Consider the following 20755-nt stretch of genomic DNA (forward strand, 5'->3'; position numbering starts at 1 on the left):
AAATGGACACCTTGGCTTTTTTGGGAGGGTGGGATTGTTTGGGGTTTTTTTAAATTGGCTTTTAGGAGTTTTCCCATTGAAATGCTATTTGGGAGCCTTTGTAACTTCCTCAAGTATTTTGCAAAACCTGTGGCTATAAAGAGAAGGTGGAGAAAACGGAAGGCTTCTGGGGTTGCACAGTCAATGGTGTTTGAGGCGTGCTGGCCTTTTTTCTACCCCGAGATGGCAGGGGACAGCCTTATTTTTGAAAAAGTATAATATTAAACACATGCACAATAAAAAAACTACATGGCTCTTTGCACTGATAACAAGAACAACATGTGTTTTGTGTCTTTTATGCAGGGCTTCAGTTTTGAAATTAAGTAGCTCGATGTTTGTCGTCTGAGGTGTGGGCATTCCCTTTGATGCACAAATGTGGCTCTTCAAAGGTCCTGAAGACTTGCAGTTCAATTTCATAGTATGGATGGGGACCGTCCAGGGCCTTAGTTGACTCATACAATTCTACTTAGTCCTTGCTGTTGTCTCTAGCTGTATTTTGTCGGGCAGAGGAAGGAAACAGTATGTTTCTTTCTGTGCACAGTGAAAATCTTTCTGTTACAGAATTCTAGAAGGGTTTGGGTTTGTCCTGGGCCTTAGTTGACTAATACAATTCTACCTAGTCCTTGCTGTTGTCTCTAGCTGTATTTTGTCGGGCAGAGGAAGGAAACAGTATGTTTCTTTCTGTGCACAGTGAAAATCTTTCTGTTACAGAATCCTAGAAGGGTTTGGGTTGGAAGGGACATTAAACATTATCTACTTTCCACCTCCCTTCTATGAACAGAAGCATCTTCCACTAAAGGAGGTTACTCAAAGCCTCATCCAACCTGGCCTTGAACACTTCCAGGGATGGGACATCCTTAACTTCTCAGTGGCTCACTACCCTCACAGTAAAGAATTTCTTTCTAGCATCCGGTTTAGACCTACTTCCTCTCAGTTTAAAGCAATTCCCCCTTATCCTGTCACTACCTGCCCTTGTAAAAAGTCCCCCTCTAGCTCTCTTTTAGGGCCCCTTTAGATATAGGAGGGTGCTCTGAGGTCTCCCTGGAGCCTCCTCTCCTCCAGGCTGAAAAGCCCCAGCTCTCTCAGCCTGTCTCCATAGGAGAAGTGTTCCAGCCCTCCGATTATTTCCGTGGGCTTCCTCTGGACTCATTCCAACAGATCCATGGCACTGCTGTGCTGGGGACCCCAGGGCTGGATGCAGCCCTCCATTGAAGTTGCTCCTTTAGTGGACAGCTCTGTTCAACAGTCCTTGGAGCATGTAACTGTTTTTCCTCAATCCCTGCATTAGCCAAGGGGTGTGACTTGGTCACTGTGTTTGAAAGCAGAGGAGCTCTGTTGTCAGGTGTGTGTATGTTTTGATCTGAGCACTTTGATATGCTGTTGCTCCTAAAGGACTCCAATTCACACAGCCACAGAATGAGGCTTAGGAAAACTTCTGGAAGATTTTGAGGTTCAGTTTTGCTGAATCTGGCTTTTAAAAAGCCAAATTTTTTTTAGGTAGGGATTTTTTTGTTTGTGTTGGTTGTGGTTTGTTTATTGCTTTTTTACACACTGTATTCTTTCTTGTTTAAATAGGCCAATAATATGTTAAAGATAGACATTTGGCCCTTTTCTAGTGTTGTCAGTGAGGCTTTTTTAATGAGCTGACCAACTGGCATTTCAAGTGAAGGATTTTTTAATTTTAATTGGCTCGTGAATGCAGAGCAAACGCGAGCAGAAATTTGCAACTATCAAGTGCTTTCTAAAAGGTACTGGCTGATTTTACAACAGGCTCAGTCCTGATCTACTTTTCTGAATTTCTATTCTGTCAGTTGGCATCCTGTTTTTGGTAACAGCAGTTCAGGCTTAACGATGCAGCAGAGGAGCTGTTTCAAATGGCAGTGTTGTACGCTGAGAGAATACCTTTGTATTTTCTTTCCTTCCTGACCGTTTTTCTGGATGTTAAGGAGCCAAAAAGGGCTGATGATTCATATTAGCTGGGAAAAAATGTGTATATCAGAGCTTTTTTTAATGTATAATTTACTACCAATGTTAACTTTCCTTGATTTGGAATCTGATTTATTTAAAAATTATTGCAGATCATGGTGTGGATAAGGTTATGTGATGTTTACTTTAAATTTCAGTGCTATAACTTTTACTTGCAACAGGGAGGTTATATCATTCTGAGTGTACTGTCAGAGTTAGATCAGACAATTTTTTGAACATAGACAAGCCCAGACAATGTGATTTATTTGAATGCTGACTAATGGTAAAGTGTATCTTTGTCATTGGTAACAAATTATATTGTTGCCTATTTATTTTCAAACTGTTCAAAAGGCTGTACTCTTGAATATCTCAGAGCTCAGGCAATGAAATTTAGTGGCAGCAAAAGCACAGTTCTAGTAAAAGCTTTTATTAATGTTTCTGTAAATATATTGTTTGAATTTAAATAAGGCTTAATAATCTTATGATAAAATCAGTCAAACAAATGCAGACAGATGGAAATTAAGAGACTCCTCTAGGTAGATGGAAGGATTCAGTGGGTTTGGTACTACACTGCCAGGGCAGCAATGGAAATTACATTTCCGTAGAGGAGATGCAAAATGTGCCTACTGGAAACTGCATTCAACCCACACTAATAGCTTGATAGGGAAGGACATTTTCAATTTCTCTCTTTTTATTTTATCTTATTTTATTTTTACTTCCTCCACCCCACCCCCCCACATCCTCTTGTGTGCTTTGTTTTGTTTCAAGGTAATTTGGTTTGATTTGTTCCACTGTGTGTGGTGGTGCATTCTGTGGACACAAAACCCCACAAAAATGTCCACATTAGTGACTGAGGAGTTGACTTTGCATAGTGATTATGAACAATTTTGTGTATAGAAAATCAGTTTCCTATTCTGAGTGTGTAAAATAATGGCCAAATGCCTTAAGGAAAGAAAAAAGTCTTTCATTTCCAAGTTCCTTAATAGCGGAATTATTCAGGGGATAATGCCAAATGCAGAATTCATGTTGGGGTTGTACAAACCAGAAAATCTTGAAAGCTGTGGATCTGCATATAGGAAAATGTCAAAAGAGAGCTTTTCATTCCTCAACAAGAGCCACCATGTGTCAGTACTGCTGAAAGAATGGCAGCAAAATTCGTGCAGCAAAAACTGCACATGGACACATCCAGGAAGTCAATTATTAATCAGAAGTACAGACTCATGGTTCATATTTCTCACCAAACTTCATTAGCACCAGTCCAGCAGTGTTTAGTAACAGGAGTAGACACCTTAGTTTAGAAAGCCATTTGAAAAGCAGATCAGGTTTGAAGTGAGTAAACAAGTCCCTTAAACAGTCTTTCCAGCTTTGTGCTCCTGCAGCTGAACAAGTTGTTAAGCTTGATATTAAGATAATTTGAGAATGGCTTTAGAAATTAATGATACAATACCTCCTGAAATGAAGAATATTAAAATAGTACAGTTAAGCATAATTTGGTGTGGTGGAGGATACTTGATTTCAGCTATGTGCTCAGATGGTCATTGATTTAAAAATGTTCAAATGAGAGAAAACATAACCCTATTGCCTGAAATTATCTTTGGGAACCTGAAGTTTAATACACTTTAAAAAAATCACCATCTCTTAGTCTCCATGTAGAGAAAAATGACATAAGTTTAATTGTAAAATGGGTTTAATTCAGCAGCTGCGACCCTTTGTGGATATGTGTAAATCACTTAAGCAGTGATACAAGATGGTCTGTAAAGAGTTTTGCACCTGTGTAACTATAATGAGGTTTGTAATTGATTTGAGTAGAAATTGCACAACTGGTGTGTTTAGGCAAGGCCTTCATCTGGCATTTAATTCAATAACAGGAGAATCTCAAACCTTACAGTGTTTTATTGCTGATTCCTTCTCTTCCTTTCCAATAGTTTAAATGTGTTGATGTTGCTCCTCTGCTTCTTGTGTCTTAATTATCCTGCTTAATTTGCCTTTCCCATGACATGTACAGTGGTAAAAATCACTCCAGTCTGCATGCACAGATCTGCTTTTTGCTCTCCCTAGCCAAGCTCTGACATAATCATCTGCTACCATAACCTTTTGCATCAACCTGTGTTTACTTCTTGTGAAAAAAATGGGCCTTTTTCATCTGCTGGGCTGGTGCCAGCCCTCCTAAATCTTCATCCCTTGTTAAACAACTGAGGGAGAGACACACACTGGGCCTTTCTGTAAATAAATAAAAAATGCCATAATCCACGTTCTACTTGTGTATTTTTCTGACCCAGGTACATAAGTGCTGTGCAACATTTAAAATCTGTGGACCTCTGAAGTACCTAATCTAACATGTTTTGTCGTCTGTAGTGTTTGCAAGCACCTTAATCAGAATTTGGTTGTTCTTGGCAAATGTTGCACTCAAGTGCTTTTGCAAAACTTTTATTTTATTCCTTCTGGTAAGAAGGAAAGTACCGTCTTGGGGATGATCAAAAAAGAGTTTAAAAAAAGGCCATTTTCATCAGGGACAACACCAAATGGCTCATCTGAAGTGAGATGTTTAACATGTAAATGCCAGGTACCTAGGTGTTCCTTGGGGATGATCAAAAAAGAGTTAAAAAAAGGGCCATTTTCATCAGGGACAACACCAAAATGGCTCATCTGAAGAGAGATGTTTAACATGTAAATGCCAGGTACCTAGGTGTTGTAGATAGTGGGTCTTATTAAAATGTTTTGTTGGAACAGCAAAGCTGCTCAGGGAACCAGCTGGAGGGTAAAGCCAACCTCTGGGAAGTGGAGTAAAAGTTATATTCAGTTTAAGTATATGAGATCTCTCACTGCTTAGTCACAGTTAAGGTGAATTTTGTTGAAGTGAGAGGGGAGAGCAGAGTACAGGAAAGAGGCATTCTGCTATTTGCTGTAACCCCAGCTGCTGTTACAGCATCAGGGTAAGATGTGTGGAAACAGCAAAGAACAGTGGGGCAGAGAGGAAAAAAAAAATTTTAAGGTGTTTAAAGCCTGCTGAAATCAGTGGGAGATTTTTCTTGCTAGCATTTTGTTCATCCTTGAGTTGAATTTTTCTTTATTGCCTCCCTCACCAGAACATTCCACACAGTTTCTGGTAGCAATTGAATGTAAGGGAAGGGAAAAAGATTTTATTTGCACATTGTCTGTAAACTGTTGCCATAATTCATCAAAGCTTAGCTCTTCTGATTTTAGCTCTCATAAATTTGAGCAAGTTAAGTTGGAAAATTCTTCTGCAGTATCAAAGAATACTTCAGTGCATTAACTAATTAAGTAGGTAGAAAAAAAGAAAATAGTGTAGTAAAATATCAGCAAAGAATTCCCCATGCCTGGAAATTTCACTGTAAGTATTGTGCAGTATTTTTCCATAATTGCGTTTATAGTCTAAATGTGCACAGCCTTGAGGAAAGAGAATTTTACAAAAGATTGTTTCCAGTGCTTTTCTCTTGGTAGCAATTCGGACTAATTGTCTCCTTGCTGTTTTCTAGACTACTTGTAGGTATTTTTCTGGTCAACTGCTGCATTAATATCTGCATTAAAATTGTAAAAGAATTTAAGTCACATAGTTGTGGAATAAACTGTGCCAAAACGTACTATGCAATACAAAATAGGAGCTTATGTGTGCTTTGGGATAGTGTAATTTCAAACCATCCTTGCATGTAGATCTGAAGTGAGGACTCCATCATTGTCAAGAAGAGAACTCAGCAATGACTACTTTGACTTTATATTACTTGAATTTTTTTGGCTTCTGCAGTGGCATTAAATGATTAGAGGATTCAAAAGGAAAAAACTGATGTATTGAGGTGAAGTTACAATGAGGTTTTTACTGCCTTCTGTCCACATATGAACTGAGACACCACGTTCTGTGATATATAATCTGCAGGCTTCAGTTCAGGTCTTCAGGTCCGCAGCAATCTCTTTTTGCAAATGACTCTACTGCCTGAATCCTAGATTTATTGTTATCCAGTTCAATTTTTGGTTTTTTATTGTTTTTTTCCCCCCCTTATCATATGTGTTCTGAAACAATGAATCTTAATGTTTAAAATCCTATCCTGGGGAAACTGACCCCACAGTAATTAATCTAATCTTTACTGCTAAACTCTCTTCTTGTGCCTTCCTTTCTTAAATATTTGTTCCGCTTTATACATCTTAGAACATTGTAATCCCTATTGATACTCTGTGCCATTTCCTGATACATCCTCCCAGTTTATTACTGATACTTGCTCCCAGACATAAAAAATCATAGTATTTCCAATTAATTTCTTTAGAATGGATTTCTAGTTGCTAAAAGAAAGCAGCCACATAAATTTGATGCAAAAATAAATATCCTTTTCTTTTTTGACTGTAGCAGAAGTACTGATGCAAAAACAGGAGCAGGGGACAGACTCTTGTGCCAAAGCAGCCAAGCCACTGTTCAAGGCAGGGCACATTGGGCAGGTATAACTATTTCATTTTCCTTCTTTGACATGGAAATCACCAAGTAATACAAAATTAATGTAACAAGCCATGTCTTACCTTTTAAAAGCCTCTTTGTTTTCTTCTGGTGTGAATTCTGTCCTCTAATTTTTTTTTTTCCAGTTTTTGCTTTTGTGCTCTCTGTACTTCTGCATTTAGAGATGCTTGGGAGGGAGGAGGGGTTGCATGAAGTTGTCTTAAACATAAGATACAAAATTGCTTTACAAATGCTGACTTAGTAACTCTGCTGCCCTAACACATGATACAGCCTCCCTGGTCTCTTCCTTCTGCCATCTTGTTTGTTATTGTGCCACTTATTTTTACATGGAACCAGTGTTGATTGAGATCGTCTAAAATTGCCAAGACAGCTGTAATAACCTTAATCTCAACATTTCTCCTTTCTGAGCTAGAACAGATGCACTTTGCTTTTGCACGAAGAACTACAGTCAGTATTGCTTTGGATTATTTGTGCCATGGATTTTGTGCCAAATTATTGACCTTCAAAATTATAAGGGTGAGAGATTGGTAAAATCTTCCAACTCTTCCCTGTACATATGCCTCAAGTGCCTTTATGTACAGTATTCAAGATTCAATGTGAGATCATTTCCAGTCCCATAAGCTACTGCAGGGATATGTGTCATGGAGCCCTTCTTCCCCTTCCTTCTCCTTCTCCTTGAAATTTGGTGTTCCCTCTGTTGTTTCTAACTCTTCCTCTCTCCAGCTTGTTGTATTTCTTGAATATATTTCAACTTGGTTGTTTGGCTCAGCCTTGACCTTTAGTGGATCCACTGTAAAGCTTCCTGGAACCCTAAATGTCTGACCACTTCCCACAGGTTTCCAAGACCACATAGACAAGCTGGATAGGGAATGTGACCAAGCTATCTGCATCATGATATCTTTTTGCTGGTTACCAGGATTGTTTTGCTTTACTCAAATGTCTTTTTGTTACATACTGTTCTGTTTATACAATGTCATGTATCGAATATTTTGTTTGGAGAGTGTATGTATTTATGGAGTCATACAACTTTTGAGAAGATCCTATTTCTTAATATTGAGAATAAACTCAGGAATTTCTAAGGTAATGGGCCTCTTTTTTAGAGAAAATACCCCCATAATCTTACAAGATTCTTTAATTTGCTGAATTGGTTCTACTTACATCTCCTTCATGCAACTTCCACCTGAAGCAGAGATACACTTCATGATTTTTATTGCAGGCAGATAGTAAGATTTGTGTAGAGATCATAGACAATTTTTATTGGACTATTACTTACTAGCATTTAGGTTATTACTATTGAATTGTACTAATATTTTGTTATTTCTGCAACAGTTACCCTTCTTCTGGAAAGAAGTGTGGCCTGTGACTTTCTTGTTTTCTTCATTAACTCATTGTGGTAGGTAACAACAAAGAGAAGACAGTGTTCAAATGCTCTTTCAAAAGCAGTAATTCTGCTATGCTTAGAAAAATGCAGTGTTGTTTCACTGCAGTCCCACCACCCTACTGTGACCTGTAGCTTAATGTGCACTGTCCTTACCTGGACTGACAAGTATAAGTTGTATATGGTTTCCTCTAATGTGATAGGAGAAAATTTTTATTAATACAAGCAGCACAGATTCTCACAGCTAGAGACTAGAAAAGCTGTGAATATTCAGTATAAAGACTGATCATCTTTTACTTAATTGTCTGTTTTAGCTGAGAATCAGATATGCCTCTGAAGATCAGCCAGTTCCTCCAGAGTAGTATAAGCCCTGTCTGGCAGCTTATATGTAATACAATTATAATACAATGTGCATATGCAATACATTTTTGTTTTGGAGTCCTTCAGAGGCTCCTAAAAATCCAGAAATGCAAGGTCAAACCCTGAGTGCTTTTAGCCGTACAAACCTCACTCATATAAATTTGTGATCATGAAATGTTTTCTATCTTTGTTTCTTATTAGAACAATCTAAAGAATGACAGATCCCCAGTAGGATGAAAAAATGAAATATCAATATTTTAGTTCCTCTGCCTCCATATGGTATTATTATCCTTTTACTCATACACCCAACATTATGGCAGCTAGTTTCTTGAAAAGGAAGCAGAAGCAATCAGCTTCCTAAGCAATAGTGCAGGTAGGTCTGTAAGAAATGCATATGCTAAAGGATGAGAAATGTAATCATGGCTTGTTCCACCCATCCATGCTTGAGAAATTAATACCTCTCAATGCAGGTTTTTAATTTGGTAATTAGACATTCTTTTGCTTCATCTTAAGTTCATTTTGGAAGTAGTACTCTTGTAATTTCTAACCATCACTTTTCATTAACTCTTGGGAAACCACACTTTTGTGTATTGGGAGATTAAGTGTAATCAGATTCCATCTCACTAAAGCACTGCTGTGTAAACCACTTCACCTTCTGTTTAACTGAGAAACTGAACATGGAGAGGCTTTATGTTAACAAGGAAAGGATGAATATTTAAATTGCCCAGAATGGTATTATGGCTCTTCTGAGCCTCTTAGTACACAGTTACTGGCATTGCCTCGTTGCCTATGCTTATGTTGTCCTTCTTTTCAGGCATCTGCAAGGATTGGGAAATGCTCTGGAGTTATGAATAATACACTGGTAGAAGAGTTTGGATGCTAAGTGTTCAAAACAAGATCATCAGTGTGTATGTGTCGTGAGCAAACAAACACTGCGTTTCTACCTACGTTTCTAGTCAACTCTGAATTTTTGGAAAATACAGTTTCTGAGCCCTAACTTACCTGTGGCAGAGCCACTGGTGGAATAGAGGCCAGTTCTTCTGGTAACAACTCTGTTTACAATTTTCCAACTTTTCAGTGGACCCTCGTAATGGCTGCCTACGAGGAGTTTGCCAAGCACCCATTCCCAAGGACCATTGATTGACTGGAGAAACTGCTCTTCATTGGAAAACAAAAATTGAAAAGAGCTGAAGACAGTTCTTCTGTTACAACGATTATGCTCTTGGTCTAGTGCAGGGTATCCTATGTGAGCAAGGAGCTACCCAAGTCATGTCTGCTGATGAACAGTATTAAAGATGTGGCAGTGTATTTTGCCTTTTAGACTCTGTTTTAAATGTCTGTCATGAAACCTAGTAATATCTATGTTTTGTAGGGCTCTGAAGAATAGTAGTGCAGATTGACAGATGTTTTGATCTGATGGGAGCTGAAATTCTATTCTTAAACCGTTAATACTAAATAGACCTAAATTTCCTGCACTTCAGCTTTGTTGCAAGAGAATTGTGATATCTGAGACAGAAAAGAAAAAAAATCTATGATGGCAGTTGTGGAAGATTTTGCTTCAGTTTTAGAGAAATTTAAGAAATATTTTTAATCCAAAACTTTTATCTTATGCTTGTGGTGGAGGGAAGAGAAAAGTGCCTGTGCCCTAAGGAGCACATATGAAATCATTATCAGCAGGAGCATTCTTGGTGTTTAGCTACCTGGTTAATCTAAGAACTTGCCAACAGTAACAGAGTTAAGCATTTCTTGCTGTGAGTTTTCAAATTGTTTTGAAGATAGAGTTGCTTGGATTTTGATTGGATGAATCCATGACAAAAGAACTGAGACTATGAGATGAGAAAAATTGGTAGATTTTCCTACAAGGATTTCTGTCTAGGTGCTGTGAGTTGTTGCCAGAGCACACTTATGGTGATGTATCTGTTGGACTTGTGTCTTTTATGTCATGTCCTGCCTAGAAGCCAGGAAGATGCTGCTGATACTGTTAGTCAGGATCAGAGGGATAGCCTCTTGCAGAAGCACTTGGGCTTACTTATTGGATCAAGAAACCGTCTTGGCAGTGTTCTTGGCAGTTTTTTAGGTATATTTTTCAAATATGTTTTTCCCTCTAGGAAAGTTAATAGATGAGCTCTGAAAAAAAATTGCTGTGCTTCCTCTGGAGATCAGGATATCTTGGACATTTGTGTTTTGGTTATTTATCAGGGTGTAATTTATCTCCAGAAGTGGATAAGTTGAGAATACCTGCAGATTTTGGGTAATAGGGAAAGGTTGCTGATGAGTTGCGAATATTTCTATAGGATCTATTTTATGAAATCTATTTTTTATGTTTTATTTGAAGACAGTAATTTTAAAGTCATTAAAATGTGTAATTCTTAAGTTCAGCACTTAAACCTGTGTTTTTCTTTGAGCATGTGGATAACCCCAATAAAGTGCACAGAGGTAATCTTACACTGAAGTATTTTTGCTGAATTGTGTCCCTAGAACATTTGATACATGCAAAGAAAAACACATCTAAATATATGAGCATTGTTTCCAGATTTGGTATAAATATTTCTGCTTTCTATGTATACTTCTTATAATAAGCTTCCCTTGAATGCTGTTTGAATATAATTTTGCTTCAGCAAAAATTATATTCAATAATTTGAATATAATTCAGCAATCCAGATGCACTAAACATGCCACAAATATCTTGCCCTTCTCTCCCTCCCCCAAAGTTGCATTTGGCAAGTGTATCATGCTATATATTGATGTTACTATTTTATAGAGAATATATACAACTTTGGACAGTAATAACATACTTTTTTGCACTGTTCCATAAACACAGAGAAGGTGCAAGACCACTTACTCTCCTACTCCGATCCAATATAATATTGATCATTATGCTCAAGAAACTCTTATTATCTCTCTGGAAACAGGATTAAACCACCCTTGTCCATAATAGTTATTTATAATTCATTTAGGAAGAATCAGCCCACAGGAATGGATCTCAAATTTTTACTTTTGGTGACTGGGGTGTATAAGCTCTCAAGAAGGTGCATGGGATACATCCTGAGGGAGGTAAATTTATGAGGAACCTGAGGTTGCTCAAGGCTCACCAAGTTGTAATAAAGAGTAGCTGATAGGCAGAGGCAGTGCACAGCCCAGTTATTACTCTTTCTGTCCAGTAGGAAGCTCTGTATGGTTCCAGGATATGACCCTTTTATCCCCTGTGGAGAGGAGGGAGCCAGAGCTGGGTCTGCGTATCACAGCTCTCTGCTGTAAGAGTTGAGTAGCTGGGGTCATGCAGAGCAGTGTCTGCTAACATTTCCATGGGAGGATTTGAAACTGGGATCCCAGGAGTCCTTTTGAGACAGGGATCAATAACTGAGACTCCCTGTTCAGTCTGTTTTCCTTAGGGTTGTAGGTAGCCAGAACTGCATGGCAGAGCAGCTCTCTTGTGAATGGTTATAGGTGGAGCTCCAGGTGGCAATGTTAAATTTAGGTATTTTGGTTACTATCCCAAATGAGGCTGGAAAGACTCCAGGCCATTGTGTAATTTCAGGAATTCTCACTGATGTGATCAATCACTGATGTGATTGCTTTAAATTGACCAGTAGATTTACAGCTCCAATTTGGCTTAAATACCTCTTGTGTACCCTTTGTTTACCTGTGTGTCTTTGCCGTTTCACTTTGCTCTGGGCGTTCACAGCAAGTTGTGTTGGACCACGATCAAATGTGAATGTGTCAGAGTCATGTTTTAGAAGCGTAATTATGATACAGTACTTGTGAAATGGTGCTTAATTATAAAGATGGTTTTTTTGTTGCAATTTTAAAATTGTTAGTGGACTTGTCAGACTTTTCAACCTTAGTGTCTCCTGGAATAAGGAAGGACATAGTTTTCAAAAGATTATGTTTTTATTTTTATTGGTTAAAAAAATTATCAGTCATCTTCATTTACTATTTGAATCATGGGATCTAGAGATGGGAAAGACTTATTACTTTATGTAGTCCATTGCCTTCCCCAGCAAAATGGTTTTCTGCCATAAACTTTTTCAGTGCTTTGGGCAATTTAGTTTTAAATATCTCTGCAAATAAACAGCACTTTCACTGCTTCTCTAGGTCAGTTATTGAACACCTTTTTTTTTTCTCCAAGCGATTTCATTATATTTTGCTTTATATTTAGCATACATATATAGATAGCTAGATGGATATAGATATCTTTTAAAGGACAGAAATGTGTTCTCTGAGATTTTCTGGATTAGATAGAGAAAAAAAAAATAGTTCTTTCCAGTCCAGTGCTGTAGATACTCAATGCCTCAGCAAATGTTAAGGTTTTGCAATTATGTTTTCATATCTATTTTGTTGCAGTAAGGATCCCCTGAAGAGAGAGGATATACTATTAAAAAAATTCTTTCAAATACATCCTGACTTAAAAAATAGGGTCTCCTATTACCATGACTACTTATCACAGCCATTTTGCATATTGCTAATTGCAATGACAGGTAAGCAAAATGAGATTTGTAAATTATATCTCTGTATTTTAAATTAATGACTACATTAATGACTACTGTCCTTAGTAATTCTTGCTCTCAGGCACTACAGATCTTTGTAGGCATTCCTTCTGAACTAACACTGTTATTGTTGAAACAAATTGCACCGGTCTTCTTCTTCTTTTAATCTCTCTAAAAGATTAAAGATCAAGTAAAGAAAAACATTATAGAGGCACAAAAATCTAGCATTCTCTTTCGTTTTGTTTCACCTTTAATCAAACTGTAACTGCTCCTGCTAGAAGGAGTTTTTGTAGCACTTCTATTTGTCCAGAAATGTAATGATTTGTCACATCTTTGGGAACTACTTATGTGATAACAATGACTTAGTGTGCAAGACTGTACAACAAGGAGGTGATTAAAAGGAATTTCAGAACAGAAAACAGGTCAGTTTAAGAAAATAAGCCTAAAAATATAGCTTGCTAAAACAGTTCATATCAAAATAAAGATAGTATCCTCTAATTTAAAATTTATCTATATCTTTAAAGTTTTTAAATAATATTTTTATTCATTTTCTGAATATCTAGAATCCAAATAGATAAAGGTCTTCCAATAATTTTATTCTTGGTAATAGAATCATTCATGGTTAAAATTTGGCAGGCTTAAGTTCCTTAAAAAATGGTATCTTAATGAAATCACATGATTGACTATGTAGCTGTAGATCAGTTCAAAACCAAAAAAAGGATTTGAAACTGCTATTGCCTTTATCTCTTAATTTCATACAACAAACTTCTGGTGTTTCTCCTCAAAAATGATAGAGTTCTTAAGAAACTGATCTGCTGCCCTCCCTTCCCAAAAATATTGTTGGGACTTATGTGCATGCCAAAATGTTTGAAGTACTTAATGAATTTTAAATAAGTTGTATCTGACTTTTGTATACTTTTTTCCCCAAAGATTTTAGCTTTATCCATAGAATATCTGTGGAGATATTTTGCTCAAAATAAAACTAAAAACATAAGGAAGTAGTGCTCCCATCTGAGTTGTCATTTGCTACCTTTGGTTGTCAAAATTGCTGAGCAAAGTATGCAAATGAGCAAGCTTGTTGCCCAGGAAGTTAAAGATAGAAATCTTCAGAATATGTGCATTCCTGTGAGAAGTCTTTTGGCCTGGGATCTGTTTCTTGTGAGAAATCTTCCCACCAAAGCTTCAGATGGAACTGAGGAAACATTAAGTATTTAATTGATTAGGAATTTACTGGATAACCAGTAGTGGTGAGCCCTCTAACCACCATGAGTAAATGTGATTAGATGCTAAAAAATTACTAAATTTTCATTAATCAGACTTTATGTCCAAATGCAATTTCCAGAAAGTAAAATCTTATTTCCTTTACAAATTTGTCTTTGTCTCTTTACTGCTCTTATCCTGAGCAACTTTTAATTTTCAAAGCTGATGAATATCTGCAGTCATCTCTCATATCATACATCTACACTCCAGTCTAGCAATGTAGCTACAGCTCCTCAGGATACACCTGAGCTGGCTTTAAAACTGCTCTTGGGGACACCCAGCACAGTGTAGCCAGACAGGGGATTGGAGTTTCATTTAGGCTGTTTGATGTATTTAGGCTTTAACAGTCTGTACTGAGACTCATCCTGCCTCAGGATGGACTTTTGTCAGTCACTGAATTGGTTAGATAAATCAGCTTGGATATGTACATCCAAGCTACCCTGCCTAGTGTAAACCAGCATATTCTTTATTCCACTGGAAGTTGCATAAAGTAAAGAAAGGTCAGTGTGTTCATACTCCTGTGGAGGGAATAAAGGGATTTGCAACATCTAAGTGACCTGCAGTACCTTCAAACTGAAAAAAATACAATGCAGGAGTTACATCATTGCCTTGAGTGTTTATAATATTTGATTTCTCTCCCCAGTAGATGTATAAAAGACCAAACTCTGACAAGAGTAATGGATTTGAACAAATCAGCCTTAACAGAGAATATTACAGTCCAGAGTATTCAGCCCAATCCCTGTGTCATTTAGCATAAAAGCTATCAAGCAAACCAATACCAATTTCTTGTATCACTCCTACCCTCCTTAGATTACTTGTCTGAGATTTATTTTTGCAAGTTTCCATTTTATAGTATATTTTTATTAACAGTGATAGAAATATATTTATTTTAAAACAGGATGTAACAATATTGCAGTGTTGCCCTTTGTTCAATACCATATTTTACTCTTTTCTTCTTCTTGGTAGTAATGATAATAACACTTATAGTATCCTATGTATTGAAAAGACCTTTGCTGCCATCAACTCAGTATCTTGTATAGATTAGTTAGATATTGTATCTCCATTTTAGAAATAATCTGAGACAGAAGATCTTTAACAACTAGCCTTTGAAAAGTATTCCTAATTGTCTCTCATTGAATTATTGTATATATAACTCTAATTTTCAGTGGTTCCTGGCCTCTTCTGTTACCTTCAACAGGGGAATAAACCATTTCTCTAAAAAGAGGAACCAAGGAGGACAATTGACAGTGTGTTTGCAATTGAGTAAGATGTTGTTTCCTCTTATGTGCTCTCTTTCCTTCAGTCTCCTTGGGTTCCATGCCATACTCAGCGTACGCTCCACCCCTCTTGTAGCCACAGACCCACTGCTGCAGAGCTCAGCAGGCAAACCTCAGTCTCTGGAGACTCTAGAGAGTCTCTAGTTACACTGTTTTTACTTCTCACTTTCTGTCCATCAATCATCTCAGTACTCCTGCACATTTTCTGCTGATTTATCCATGACTTCCCTCTAATTGTAGTCCCTTCCTACCATTCTTCTGTTCTTATATTCCTATGCTTGCTTGCAAATGGCTGAAGAATCTTGGTGGTATAATTGCCATGGATTTACCCATCCAAAAGAATGTTAAAATTAAGAACAGTGTATTCCAACATATGTTATACCCCACACTTGCTACCACCATCTTTTGTATGCAGGAGTTCACATTTGGTTCTGCTTTCCTTCCCTCCCACACTCACATTTCCTATACATCCACACACACAAACATCTGTTTTCCATTCTCCAATCAATAGTAAAATTTAGCTGCTTAAATAAAACTATTGGTATATTTGGAGTCTGTAGATGTAACATTCAGAATGAAAATATCATGTATTTTATTTGTCCGTGGTAAATTTTGTAAAAGGACCTGCCATGAGAGTATTTCTAGTCCAGGAAAAGAGCAGAAGAGAGCATGAAAGGCTGTCCTGTGAGATTTTTTGGTCTCTGTACTTGTATTATTTTACAGTGTAAGGCTGATGACTTTGATATGTTATATTTAATATGCATTAAAAGTTTATTGTATTTTTAGGATTTTTGCACATGCTGCTTATGTATCAATGTATTATGTAGGATAGCATATGAGGGTTTTTTATCACTGAGGTTTCATCAAAACTGGACAGAAAATAAAATTGGATAATCCTCTTTTTTCATTTGGGAGGATTTCTTTTTTTAAATAGTTTACCTCTTCCAGTGTTGGTTTAAGCAAAAAAAAAAAAAGATCTGAAATGGGCTTTTGAACAAAAGTCTAATTTAAATATAGATAGAAAAGGGCAACATTTTTTCTGCATTTTGTGGATGCCAGCAAAGTCTGCCAGTATGTCTCGATGATTATTTGCAAATAAATTTCTGTTTCTCTCCCCCAAAATATTTTCCGTCTTGAGAATATAGTCTTCCAGTAACAATTTTATGGTTAAAGTTGTGAACCAATTTTTTGTTAAGAGCTTTTAATGCTGACTTTCATAAAGGAAAACTTTTCTCTTTTAAATTTTGAAGTGTGATGTGTAGTCAAAAAAGGTACTTGGAAAGGACTCAAGTTTAGCTGCACAAGCTGTTTTTTGAGAGGATGGAAACTGAAAAGAAATTGTTTTAATTTTTACAGCAAGAAAACCTTTGCTTTTGATAAACTGTAGAGAAATGTCTCGTCAGGAGACTCAATACTCTTGACTAGCTTCAGAAAGAATTGCAGTTATTAAGTAGGCAGGTCTTTCCCTATTTGATTGTGTTCAATGCAGTGGAGATACTAGAAATGCTTGAACATCAATTAAAAAAAATGTTTCTTAAATCTTATAAGACCAAGCAGCTCTTTTAAGCAGAACTGTACCCCTGGGAAGCAAGGGAAGCAAAAAGGGCAGAAGATTGCTTGTTTTTTTATGTCATACTCAGGTCTTTAAACCAACAAAGAGATGAGATCTCTGAGCACATCCAATAGTTTCACACTGCGGAAAGGAGGATTTCAGGTTCTGTATCCCTGCTTCCATTTCCACTTTCCCTTTCTTCTGCACCAAGATCCAAATTTTTTTTTTTTTACAGCCACTATTACTTGTTCAACCACTCATGAGTGGATTCAGCTCGTTAGGTAAGCAGAAAACAGGGTGGTTTTGCTGAACTAAGCAGGCTTTTGCAATTTTACTTGTTATATTTATCATGAAAAAGTGAATACAAACACATAACAAACAAACAATCACAGTCCTGAAAAACATACGGTGTTCCAGAAACCAGAAGGATTGCTTGTGTGCTTAAGCCATTACAAGTTCAAAACCCGAGAATGAAACAATTTATCTTTTCTGATGGAAAATAAAATCAGGATATTTTCCACCAGAACCAAAGAATTTCTGCAGTTGCTATAACCCCAGAGTAATTGAGAAACAGGGTTATTTTTTTCATTTAAAGGTCTGCATGGATGCTAGGATTTCACAAACACTGACTAAGTCAAGGTTAAACTGGCTTCCTCTTCAGTTTTAAAACTGGCAAACTTTCCTCCTCTTAACCGCTCTGGTTTTAGCCCCTTGTGTTTTCCAGAAAGTTCAGAGACAAATTCCATTCTTTACCTTGTTTGTAAATGGAGCCCCTTTCCTACTTTTGTTGGTTTGCTCAGTGCTCTGAAAGAAGCAGGTTATGTTTCCTTTCTATTGAAAATGATGATGTAACGGGCAAAACATCAGGAATTAGTAATGAAAATTCTAAAGTCTTCATTCCATAAGAGAAAAAATTAAAGGTGCCAAACGAAGCTCTGCTGTAAGCTTTTTCGGTTTTCTGCTCCTTGAACAGCACTGAATGTTTTTAGACCATAATTAATGAAAATAATATTGTCTTTGGCTTTCGGTGCAAAGTATATTTTTCTTTTATTCTTTTAAGTGAGGAGAAAGCACCAGGTAAATCTTGATTTTTGAAACTTTGTTTCTACTGAATCAACATGTAGTACTTTACTTCTGCAAGTATCTCACTACTTCAATAAAATGGGTTCTGAAAATAGCTACCCTTCCAAAAGGCCAAAATTAGACATAACATCCTTGTAAGTGCATGTGTTCAAGAGCAGGGTATTTTAAGACCTGCATTTTAATCGAAACATGTGTTTGCTATCAGCTACAAAGGTTAGGCCTTCATAGATTGTTCTCTGCACGAGGAAAATCAGTGATTTTTTTTTTTTTTTAGTCATAGTATGGGTGCTTTTACCTTTACTGACAGCGGTGAAGTGAGGAAAATCAGTGATTTTTTTTTTTAGTCATAGTATGGGTGCTTTTACCTTTACTAACTGACAGCGGTGAAGAGAAAAGAAATTGAACCAATGGTTCAGCATATTTTAGCTTGGTTCCAGCCTTTTTTTCTCCCTCTGAGTATGGATATACTCTCTGAACTGCAATAACTACAACCCACCTACAGGTGTTAAGATGCTCATTACTGCACATGTCAAAAGAGGGATTGGAAAAACTATCTCTGTGTAAGGAAAAACTATTTATGATGCCCGGTATTAAAATTAATTATTAAGTGCATATTCTTATTTTAGCCCTCTTGAGGAAAAAGAAACCTTGTATGAAACCTTATGTACACCCTGAATATGAGTATCTGTTCTATATTGTTCTATAGACAGAAAAATTACAGAAGAAATTCTAGATGCACAATAGAAGGAATGACAATGATTAATTAGCTGAATTTACAACAAAAGAATTGTTGCACAGTTTGACTCAAATATCAGTAATATAATGGAACTACGTAGTTCTTTCTACTCTGGAAATAGGATATTGAACAAAAAGCAGAAAGGTCAGTAATACAATTTGTCCCATTGGCTTTCTGATAGCATACAAGAAATGGATTGGTTATGAGTTGTCAACCATGGATTGCATAGATTACAGAAACAGAAAAAAAAAATGGAATTATGAGGGATTTTTTGTTCATTTTGCCTCCAGCAGTTGAACTAGGAAAGAAAAATAAAAAAAGGATACTCTCTTGACACACCAGTAGTTTCCAGCTCTTTAATTATAAATCTTAACTTTGCCCTAAATGACTCCAAAATGTTTAGAGTTTCCTAAAATCTAAAGTCTTGTTTTAGGGCTTGCAGAGCAAGCAGTTTTCAATCTGAGAAGTATAGAAGAAGCCCCAGTTGGGCATAGTCACAAGAAGACTTATTTGACAGCCTGTTCCTAAATCTTGTCCTTCAGTATGCAGATCCAGAGTCACTGTGATTGCTATTGCCTTTGCAGATGAACAAGCTGCGTTGCAACTGTTTTTAGGAATGTTTTGTTGCCATTAATTTAGCAGTCACTTTTCTTTTTATGGGCTTTCCTCATTTCAGAACTTGAGACTTATCTACACGGAGCAATTCGTGAAAATTAATGTGAGTCAACTGAAGATGTGACTTAGAAATAGATCAGTTAAACGTCATTAAAACCCCTAAGGACCTTCTTATCCAGAATTCAAGTGGTCCTAATTTAATTTAATTTACTTCATCAGTGAAGTTAGATCATTCAAATGTAGTTTCTAAAGGAGAACATCCACATTAGGATTTAATGTAGTTTTACAGCTTCTCTTTAAAGTAACATTTTTAGTTAATTCACTTTCCTGATTGTCCTCATATAAATAAATCGCTAATCCCACAAGTGTTTTTAGTTCTGGCTAATCCTTGACACTACTTAATAAGGGACTGCATAATCCAGATAGTGTCTATACCAATTGCTCTGTTGGAAAACATCCAATTTCCAGTCTCTACTGCATCTGGTAAGACTCTTCTCTGACTATCCAGCTTTACCAGCAAACTATAGGGCAGTTGTAAGGCAGGCTAAACCTACAGCAAGCAGGTTTTGTTCCCCAAATCAATTAGCTGATACTAATACAATGAGACTTCCATCTATTAGCCAAGCTAAAAAGCTTTTAAGCTGATCTGCAGGGGATATCTTTAGCATCTTCATCCAGACTTTCCCTGAGGGGTGAACCATTTTCAGTTAGATGTCATGCTTGAGAGGATGCTTGAACCTGCTGCAATGCCGAGGTGCAATTGTTGAACAGAGATGGAGATGTCTGTGTGGGGGGCAATTTAAATTCCATACTGGATTTCATAGGTGTCAGTCAGCAAGGGCTGCAGAGAGGATGTAGAGGATCAGTATATGTTCAGCAGGCAGCTCAGGCATTTAGGTAATTTTAGGTGCTTTGTGTAGATTATGGTATTATTTATTTCTCCAAAAGGACTTAATGGAGGTGGGAAATTAGACCATTTGAGCTATGTTTTTAAACCAAATCTGAACTGCTGTGCTTTTTCTTTGTTTGCTTTACAGTGGACATTTGACGTAAAGACAGAGAGATGAGTAAAAATATGTGTAGTGATGACACTGTTGAACTAGAGTACTGTTTATGGTATGTAGAGATGTGAATTTCTGCCTTGTGACAAACTGTATGATTGATCCTGCTATGCATGTGGGCTGGTTTGAGCTGGGGTAGAGATAATTGTCTTCACAGTGGCTCTTGTGGGGCTCTGCTTTGGATTCCCCATGAAAACAGAGTTGATAATAGAGAGATGTTTTTGTTATTGCTGGCAAGGGCTTGCACAGAGTCAAGGCCTTTTCTGCCTCACTGCCCAGCCAGTGAGAGGGCTGGGGGTGCACAAGGACTTGGGGAGACGCGGCTGGAACAGCTGCCCGCCTTTTCTGCCTCACTGCCCAGCCAGAGAGAGGGTTGGGGGTGCACAAGGACTTGGGGAGACGCGGCTGGAACAGCTGCCCCCACTGACCAAAGGCATTTTTCAAACCATGTGGAGTCACACTCAGTGTATAAAGAAGGGA

The sequence above is a fragment of the Passer montanus genome, unplaced genomic scaffold (genome assembly GCF_014805655.1).
Source record: "Passer montanus isolate IOZ18808 unplaced genomic scaffold, ASM1480565v1 scaffold10, whole genome shotgun sequence".
Classification (NCBI taxonomy): domain Eukaryota; kingdom Metazoa; phylum Chordata; class Aves; order Passeriformes; family Passeridae; genus Passer; species Passer montanus.